Here is a 10,320-nt window from a genome sequence, read left to right on the forward strand (position 1 = left end):
CCACACAAATTCTCTTCCTTTGGTACAATCTATGATGGGTGATACAATACTACTAAAATTTTGAATAAACTTTTGGTAGAAGGTAGCCAATCCATGGAAACTTATTACCTCTATTATTCTATGTGGACTAGGCCATTCTAGAATTTCACTAACCTTTTTTATGTCCATTTTAACACCATTTGTAGAGATGGAAAAACCCAAAAACACTAGATTGTCTTGCATGAACTTGTACTTCTTCAAATTTGCATAGAGATTATCTATCCTCAACACCTCCAATATGATTCTCAAGTGTTTCAAGTGCTCCTCTTTACTTTTACTAAAAATCAAAATATCATCAAAGTAAACTACTACAAACTTACCAATGTAAGATCACAACATAGTATTCATTAGTCTCGTGAAGGTACTCAGTGCATTAGATAATCTGAATGGCATCACCATCCACTTATACAATCCATCTCTAGTCTTGAAAAATGTTTTCCATTCATCTCCTTCTTAGATTCCAATTAGGTGGTAGCCACTTTGCAAATCAATTTTGCTAAAATTTTATCTCCTGCAAGCACATCCATCATGTCATCTAGGTGAGGTATAGGGAACCAATATTTGATGATGATTTTATTGATGACTCTGCTATCTATGCACATCCTCCATGTGCCATATCTTTTTAGACTTAACAATATCGGTATAGCACACAAACCCATTCTCTCGCTCATGACACCTTTCTTTATGAGTTATGTCACATGCTTATTGAGTTCTACATGTCATGTAGGACTCATCTTGTAAGTTGTCTGATTGGGTGGAGATGCCCCTGGAATGAGATCAATATGATGCTAAATATCCCTTTTTGGCGATAAACCATTAGGTAACTCTTTTGGTATAATATAAATAAACTCTTATAGTACTTTTGTTGCTTCTGGAGGTATTGTTACTTTTTTATCTTCTCTACTTTGGGCCAATAATTCATAACAAAAATTTGTTACCTTCATCTCTTTAATTATCTCTTTTGTAGTCAACATACTCTGGTCTTCCCTTCATCCTTGAGAGGTAGCAATATTACTTTAGAACCATCCTTCCAAAAAGTATATGTATTTCTTTATCCATCATGCGTAACTTTCCTATCATATTGCTATAGTCTTCCCAATAACATGTGGCATGCATCCATTGGAATGAAATTGCACCATATTTCATCTTTATAAGCCTTCCCTATTGAAAACTTGATTAAGAACTTCTTATCAACTGTGAATTCATGCCTCTTTTAAACCATACAATACAGTAAGGATGGGGATATTTTTCACTGTGTAAGCTCAACTTAAATTCCACCATTTGCTTGGAAACCATATTTTCACAACTACCACTATCAACAATAACTTGGAATACCTTTCCTCCTAAAGCGCATTTGGCTCAAAATATATTTGTTCTAAGCCACGAGTCTCCACTAGATATCACTTATCTGGATCTAATCCCTTTCAGGAATCACCATGGCTCTTCTCATCATTAAATTCTCTCCAACATTGGGTGGAACTTGAGATTCAACCCCTTCTTCTCCCTTAGCTTGGGCTTGGTTCAATCTAGTTTTCTCTCTTTGTTTATGCTCTTGCATGTTATAGGTTGATCATTTGAATGCTCTATGACCCTCTTCTCCACATCTAAAGAAAACAAAGGGCTTGTATTGTGTTTCCCATCCTTGAACACTATTATATCCTCAACCCCTTAGGAGCATAGATGCTCGAAATAAAATTCACTATACCATTTAATGAATAAATCATTTTATTCAATTAAATCCCCCTAGCCACTTTTAATTAAATTCAAATTTAATTAAATAGTTATCCTAAATTGAATAAATCAAATTTATTTAATTACAACCAAATTAAATGAAAATCAATTAATTCAATTTAAACCTATTATTCCCCCATCCACTTGCAAAATCTCAAACCCCTTCCTAATCCCTTCTAGAATTTTCTAATCACTTCTAAATTAACCTAACCCTCCTCTAAACTTTGTCACATCCCTAAGCAAAGGGAAGTCACTTCTCAAATGACCCAAAGTCCTTGATAACCATTAAAGGTTTTCAACCTTCAACCACCAAAATCCTTAAAGTCTTTGAAAACCATTGAAGGCTTCCAACCATCAACCACTTAATCCCCAAAGTCTCCAAAAACCATTAATGGTTAATTCAAACCCTCCCACATGGTTAAAACATTTGTTTTGACTCAACCTATACCCAACCCAAAGGTCTCATCAGGCCATTAATGCTTTGACCATAATTATCTCTTAATCATTTGCACAAAGGTTTGTCTTTGGATTAAATCTTAATCCATTGGGTAAACCTAATTTAGACTTGACCCTTAGCCTTTAGATAGCCATGAAGTCTTCTCAGGCCTTTAATGCCTCCAACCTCTTCTCTCAACCCAATCCTGTGTTGACATTTGTCACTATTTTATTGGTGCCAATTGTGCACATGGATCCCCAACTTTCAAACTTGACCCTTGATTAAACCATTCAATCTTGACCATCCATTGTCCTGTTTGTGCTATAAATAGAGCTCTCATTCCTCCATTCTTAACAATCATCTTTCAAATTTGAAGCATCACACTTATGCTCAAATTCTTTCAAGCTTTCATTTTATATATGCTCATCATTTAGTCTCTTTTAGATCATAAATTAGACTAATATGCATGCTTAGATTACTTTCTTTATCATTTTAGTTCAATCATAGACTAAATATAGTATGCTAAGATAGTATTCATACTAACCTCATCATCTTATCATTTAGTTTATTGCATTTTAGCATCATACATAGCTTACAACACATCTCATACTAAAATCAATCAAAAGCATCTCTCGTTCTCATATTTGCCATCCCTAAACCATTTTGCTCAGTAATCTGAGAGCAAAAACGTTGGTTTGAGAGACATTGTGAGATAGAGAACCATGGGACCCTCCATAGGAAGCTGAGTAACACATCGTTACTCCATAGCTTGCATCAAGAAGTCCTGTGTGTGTGTGTGGACTAGTATTTAACTAAATTTTCACATTTTAAGTTTTATTCACCCACTTTTCCCACATACATTTCTGACGCCCACCGTGGGGCCCGACCCCAAATAACAAATCAGTTTTTCAAATTGATCACTTTTGCAGGTCCGCGGGAAACAGGAATCAGTGCATAAAAAATGTTCCATAGTGCATCCGCCTAACAGTTTAGCACTTCTAGCCTACTGTTTAGCGCGTGGGCTTTCTACTTTAGCGCGTAAAAACCTTTTCTTAGCGCATGATTTTGTTTTAACAACTTTTCCTATAAGTCTCGACGTGGGTAAAACACGAAGTAGCGCATCAATTTAACATATTAGCGCATACGATCCCCCTTATAGCGCTTGTAACCAATAATACAGCGCGTGCAACCCAAACATTAGCGCATCAAATTTAAAATTTTCCTACAAAACTGACCGCAGGAAAAAGAAAAACACAAAGCAGCGCTTCAAATTCGTAGGGTAGCGCATCCCAGTAACAGAATAGCGCAGAGAAATATAATTATAGCGCATCTGGATCTTATTGTAGTGCGTACAGTTTGTTTTGTAACGCATCAAGGACAAAACAAAAAAACAATTTTTGTAACAGAACTGAAATTTTAGACTTGTAGAAGTCCCCCAAATCACCTGACATTTTATCTTTTTGTTTGTTTGCAGGATTCTAACGGTTTCTTGCAGGTAGAGTGAGGAATTTTTACAAAAAAAGCGATTTCTTTTGTTGACCTCCAAAATGGAAAATTTACTTTGTTGACCATTTCCATTTTGATAGATCAGAAAATCTTTCTTTTAAAATTAAAAAGAACATCATGTTTTTGTGGAGCAACATCTCTACATAAGTTAGAAAATCACTGAATTGGAGGTTTTAAAAAAAAAAAAAAATTTTGTTTGCTTTGTATCGAAAGTGGAAGGTATATGCTCTCCCTTTAACTGGGTGATCAAAAATCCAGACCACTCTTACCGCTTTCAGTTATTTCAAAGCATTTACATCTTTTAGCAGGCCTGCCTTCCCGAGGAGTTGCAATCAACTCTTAAAACCGTTTATGGCCGATGTGAAGGGAACGACCTAAGTGGGGAACAACTTTGACGCCAAGAATTCCAACCCACTATAATCAAATGTGGAAAGTGACAAAAGTCCTTTTCAACAGTTGCGCGCAGTGATTAGCCTTCCCCCAGTATCCTCGAGATACGTAAAGCCTTTGTTCTAAAGGTTGGGAAGCCTCCTGAGGGAGTTTATCACTGACGGGCGAACGGGAAGCCTGATTACAAACCATAGAATTAGAAACTTTGAGCCGAGTCAGTAACCAAACATTTGTAACATCATAGTGCAAGGGTGGGGAAGAATCCGCCCCCAAGATTACTCACCATATATCTCCCAAGATAACTACTCAATTGTGAAGCAATTCACTTTGGGTTAACTTCTAGCAAAAGGCAAAAAAATGGGCGCCCTCTAGGGGGTGACACAATTGTTTGAGCTGACGGAGTATCGAAACTAATGGGCTATGATGTTATTTATGACCCTTGAATAAAGAGTCTTTCTGAAGTGTCTTATTTGTATCCAAACCTGTTAAAACATTGAGGATTTGAATACATCCTCGGTAAAACATACACTTTTTGTTAGATTAGGCAAAATGATTGTAATTTGTATGCTATGCTTACATTTGTTATTTCAGAAAACCATCCATCACACTTGAAAATTTCTCAACAAAATTCAAAATCCTCACAAAAATCATCAAAAAAGAAAAATCAGGGCAGTCTAGCGCATAAGAACAACATCTTAGCGCGTAGAACACTTATATTAGCACATCCAAACTGCAAATTAGGTGTGCAGTTAAAACAGTAGCGTTTCACCCATAGGGAAAATAGTATGCAATACTTTAGCGCATCTGAAACACAGTCTAGCACGTAGCAGCAATAGCCTAGCATGTAGGTGCCCACAATTAGCGCATAAAACAAAACAGTTAGCGCGTAACAAGCCCAGTGTAGTGCGTAGATTTACAAACAAATTCCACAACATTTTCAACAAGCCTAATTTTAGCACGTGGCAGAAACATCTTAGCGCGTGGAATAGATATACTAGGGCATTCACCAAAACAGTTAGCGCGTAGCAAGCCCAGTATAGCGCATAACTTTTCCAAACAAACTTAACAGCGATTTTCAACAGCCTGAACTTTAGCGCGTAAAAGAAACAGCCTAGCGCGTTGAAACAAAATTTTAACGCACGAAGTCAGACAGTTAGCGCTTAGAAAACCCAGGATAGCGCATCCGTTTTTCAACTGTTAGACCGTCATTTTCCAAAAAATCAAATTTTAGCACGTGTCTAGGGGCAGATTAGCACGTGTGCTTAGTATTTTAGCGCAGCAGAGAAATTCAGTAGCGCATGTAACCTCTGTTCTAGCACGTGATCCAAGGCCGAAAAACAGAGAGTTAAAACTGAAAAAAATTTAAAAATTTCAAAAATATTTTGGAAGACTTTTTCATCAAAAATCATCTTTTATCAAACCAGAGTGACAAAAACAAACCGTTAAAAACTTTTCTCAAGCTAAATTTGTGTCAAACAAAGTTGTCAGAATCTGAAACGAATCGCACAATAGAGGACGTCTCTCCTATCATAATCCGGAAAATTTTCATCATCAGTATCAATCAAATCCTTTAACATCTTACGGATTTTTATCTCACAAACACTTGTCTAAAAATTTTCAAATTGTCAAATCTAGTTTCCAGATCGGGAAACTTTTTTTTATCCATATCATTTGACACACTTTATCGTGAAGGGGCATCTAAACCTTCATTCTGATAAAGTAAGATTTGAAATTTTCAAAACAAGAATCAACTGAATCCAAACAAATCAAATAAAATCATTGATCACTCATGCATGACTAATCCCCTTATTCTGAGAAGAAAGAACATCTATCGTAACATCACGTTGAAGAAACAACAACCTAGCTTTTCTAAATTCATCAAGAGAAATAAATTTTTATACATCAATCGTCAACTCTTCAAATCTCATCGGGTATTTCTTCATCACGTCAAACGTTATATCCAAAACAAATCTAGCGAATTTGACAAAGAACTCCTGAAAAGAAGAGCATACTGTCAAAAGTCTGCTTTTAATCAAAAGATAAACGGCGGAGGAAAGATCAATCTAGCATTCTTGCCCGACGAGTGCATCACATATAACACATCTCGACCAGAACCACCAACGCCCGAGTGACACATCGAAGAGGACTTTGTTCCTTTCACCACTGAAAATTTCTATTAAAATGCCTATCACTCGCTCTCAAAGAAACAAACAAAGCGAGACACCCGCATAATCAAGTATGAATCGCAGATTATCAAATCCTTTTGAAGTTCCATCCTCGGAAGAGCTTGAAATTACTGACGCAATTCTTTGGGAATGTCAAGAAAATCCTTCATTCCAAAAACTCATTGAAAAACTCATAGAAAATGACAAAGAAAAATATCTGCTCATGCTTACAAGTAAAGGCGTCAAACTTCCTGAAGATTTCGACGCAAACGTCTTTCAAACCGGGTCTCAACAATATACATATCAAGAACGACAAAGAGAAGAAGAAACTTGCATACCTGAGCAACATATTCCAGAGCAACGTATACCTGAAATGCGAATACCTGAACTAGAAACTCCAGAACAACACATACCATTTACTACACCTTTTCAGTTAAGAACAACTACGAGGGAAGAACTCTTCCCTCGGCAAGATAATATGCCCTTGGTTGCTCTTACTTAGCAAATGTAAATGTTGCAAAGACAAATACAAGATATGCAACAAGGGACAATAGTGTGGTATTCTATAAACAAAATCTGTCCTTATCCATTTGACAGAAGATTAAACATGGTACCTTTTCCTCCAAACTCAGATGTTCCCAAATTTGATAAATATGATGGGAAAAGTGATCCTCGGGATCATGTTCGAGAATTTTGCACCATGAGTCTTGAATTTGCTCATGATGACACTTATCTAATGAGGTTATTCCCAAGAAGCCTAGGAGGACAAACAATGGAATGGTTATCCAAAATTACACCACCTGTTAGATCATTTGACGAATTGGTTAACAAATTCATCACCCACTATTCTTACAACATCCAACATGCCATAACCATGCTAGATGTTTGCAACACCAAACAAAAGAACAATGAAACATTCATGTTATTCCTTCAGCGTTGGCGATGCATGGTATCAAGATATCCTCGAGATATTCCTAAAAAAGAGAAAATGGAAATCTTCATTGATAACTTAAATGGCGAAATGAGTTATAGACTCAAACTTCAATGCATACCATCTTTCACCAAATTGATTGAAAATGGCATTCAAGTAGAGGAAGCTTGTGTCAAAAAGGGAACACTCAAGTTCTACAAGGAAGGAACGAACTCATCAAACTACAATAACCAAAACAACACCAATCTTGACAAATCTCAATTTTGGACTCGAAACAAAAATGAAGGCAACAATGAATCATATGATCCCAAATCTAAACAACCAGTGCTTGCCTTATCAGGAAATACTCAAAATACGAAAAATCCTAAAAATGTTACTCCCAGTGCTAACACATATTGACCAAACAATGCTCAAGGACAACTCAACACCAACAACGCCAACGATAATCAAAGCAAAAACCTAAATCCAAGACCTAACAACAATTCACGCAACAACACTAACAATTTCCAAAAGCGTATCTTCACACCACTGGGCCAATCATTAGAATCCGCCTTCAGAGAACTGTTGGCAAACAAGATTCTTTCTTTACCTCCAATCAACAATTATGAACCCCCAATCAAACCACCTTGGTGGAATGATTCACACTATTGTGATTTCCATCGCAACAAGGGTCATAGAACAAACGAGTGCATGAGATTGAAACACATAATTCAGGACATGATTGATCGAGGTGACTTAACGGTGGATGGTCTCAAAACAAATAATGATCACGAAGCCTTCAAAAATCCTCTCCCAAATTATAACAAAGATGGAGCATCGACTTCAAATGATACATGCGGAGCTCGTATTAATCATATCTACAACAACACAATCAACCACATATCAGCTGAAGACCATCAAGTCAATGTCATAACCACTCGAGATAGGCATGATCATGAATCTGTCAATGTAACAACCCGGACTCAGAAATATGTCTTGAAGGGACATACTACACCTCCAACTACCACACCAAAAATCCAATAAGACTTAGTTAACCAACTACACAAGACTCCAGCTCAGATATCTATCCTGGAATTGTTGAAACTATCTCCAAAACACAAAGACATATTGGAGCAAGCGCTATTGGAAACAAATGTACCTCAAAATTTGGATACAGACATATTTCAAGCCATGGTCGCCCATATGACAGAATCTCATAACCTCACCTTCTCAGAGCATGATAATACTTCGTTAAGTCATCCACATAATACTCTTCTACATATTGAAGTCATTGTTTCCAAACACCGAGTAAAAAGAGTCTTAATAGATGGAGGAGCCAGACTTAATATATGTACTTTAAAGCTTATCCGTGCACTAGGCTTCTCAGAAGAATCTATTGATCCTTGTAAAAAGATTACCATAAAAGCATATGATGATGAGGAAAGGTCCTCTAAAGGAACAGTGATATTACCTATTCAAGTAGGACCAGTGTAAAAGGATACTATATGTCAGGTCTTAGATATTGATCTCACCTACAATATCTTATTAGGACGACCCAAGATACATGAAATGCAAGCAGTACCTTCTACATATCACTAGTGTGTCAAGTTTCCTTATGATGGACAAGAAATCTCCATATCAGCTGATCACAATCCATTTCAACATTGCAACGCAATGGGGGCAGCACAAGATAGTTTGGTTCCTCATAACCAAGAAAAGTAGTGGTCTTCGACATCCGATCCACCAACAGCAAAATCCAACTCCTTATGGGGAGACTTCAAATAGAAAATACAAATCAAAGACCAAGGCATGGGCGAATATTCTATGGAGCTTTTATGTTTGACCAGATTGGCAACATCACCTAGATCGCATGGTTTACCTACTATATCAACACATCCGACAACTCAGCCCATCACTAAATTTGATGGTACCTTCATCCAATTGGGTACTCTAGCACATGAATCAGAAGATAAGGACGTTCTTAGCTGGCTATACAAAGATGAAGAAGAAGCTAATAGAGTAGCTTCTCTGGACATTGTTCTACCAACGCACCTGTATGGAAAAGGCTACTTGATCATGAAACAAATGGGATATGGCGGTAAAGGACCTATTGGGAAATGCCAAGAAGGAGTCACTGAACCTATAGATCTTCCTTCACAACCTAGTAGAAATAAAGCAGGATTAGGTTCTAAATTCACCTTCCTATTAAAACGGCCGCCACACACAAATGCAAAACCTCAATGAAAGGAAAAGAAGAAGTACAAGGAAGAATCCTAGCAGGAAGCACTCTTTGAATCAGCAGAAACAATCTGCAAGGCACGAGAACGTCAAGATCAGAAGTTGCGACAGGGAAAGCTTTTAAATCATAAGAAGGCCATATCTGCAGTAGTGGCTCATATTCACACACCCATGGCTCAAAAACAAATCATGTCATCATAAGAAACCGTCATTCCTCCCCAAGGAAGCACAATCTATGAACAAATCCAGACCGTGGAAGATGGATCAGATACAGAATCAACACAAAATATCAAAAAAATATCCATCATCAAAGATTTGTTTTCACCATACAACATACCTGTTTGCAACACAAATAGAATTTGGGATGATACCTATGAGACAGATTCCAATGAATATGAATGGGGTACCTACTCCGATACTACTACAAATATCCCAGATGATACTGATTTCATATCCATTTCTCAAGAAGAACATAACGCAGAAGATAGACCTCTTGAATTTGGACCACAACATATCTATGACATTCAGGAAAGCGAACAAAAATATTACGAACAAGTCTATGTAGAAAATGATACCATCGAAGACCTCGATGAAACCCTAAACTTCTTTAAAACCAAGACCCATCACGATGACAACTCTATCCTAACACTTACAGTAGCCGAACTTGACCCGCCCAACGATTCCTTACCGCTTGTCTTCCCTAATCTCATCGACTGGAATGAACCTGAGACCCATGATATACCAATTTTTCCAGATGATGAATCTATTATCCATTACCTATGTACAGTAAATCCCGTAACAGGCTCTACCAGTGAACAAAATGATGATGTCTGTCCATCAGGGAGTGCCAAGTCTCTCAGTCGCAAAAATGAATCAAATAAAGAATCTAATGCTGAAAACCAGTT

The sequence above is a fragment of the Cryptomeria japonica genome, chromosome 6, assembly GCF_030272615.1.
Source record: "Cryptomeria japonica chromosome 6, Sugi_1.0, whole genome shotgun sequence".
NCBI lineage: Eukaryota > Viridiplantae > Streptophyta > Pinopsida > Cupressales > Cupressaceae > Cryptomeria > Cryptomeria japonica.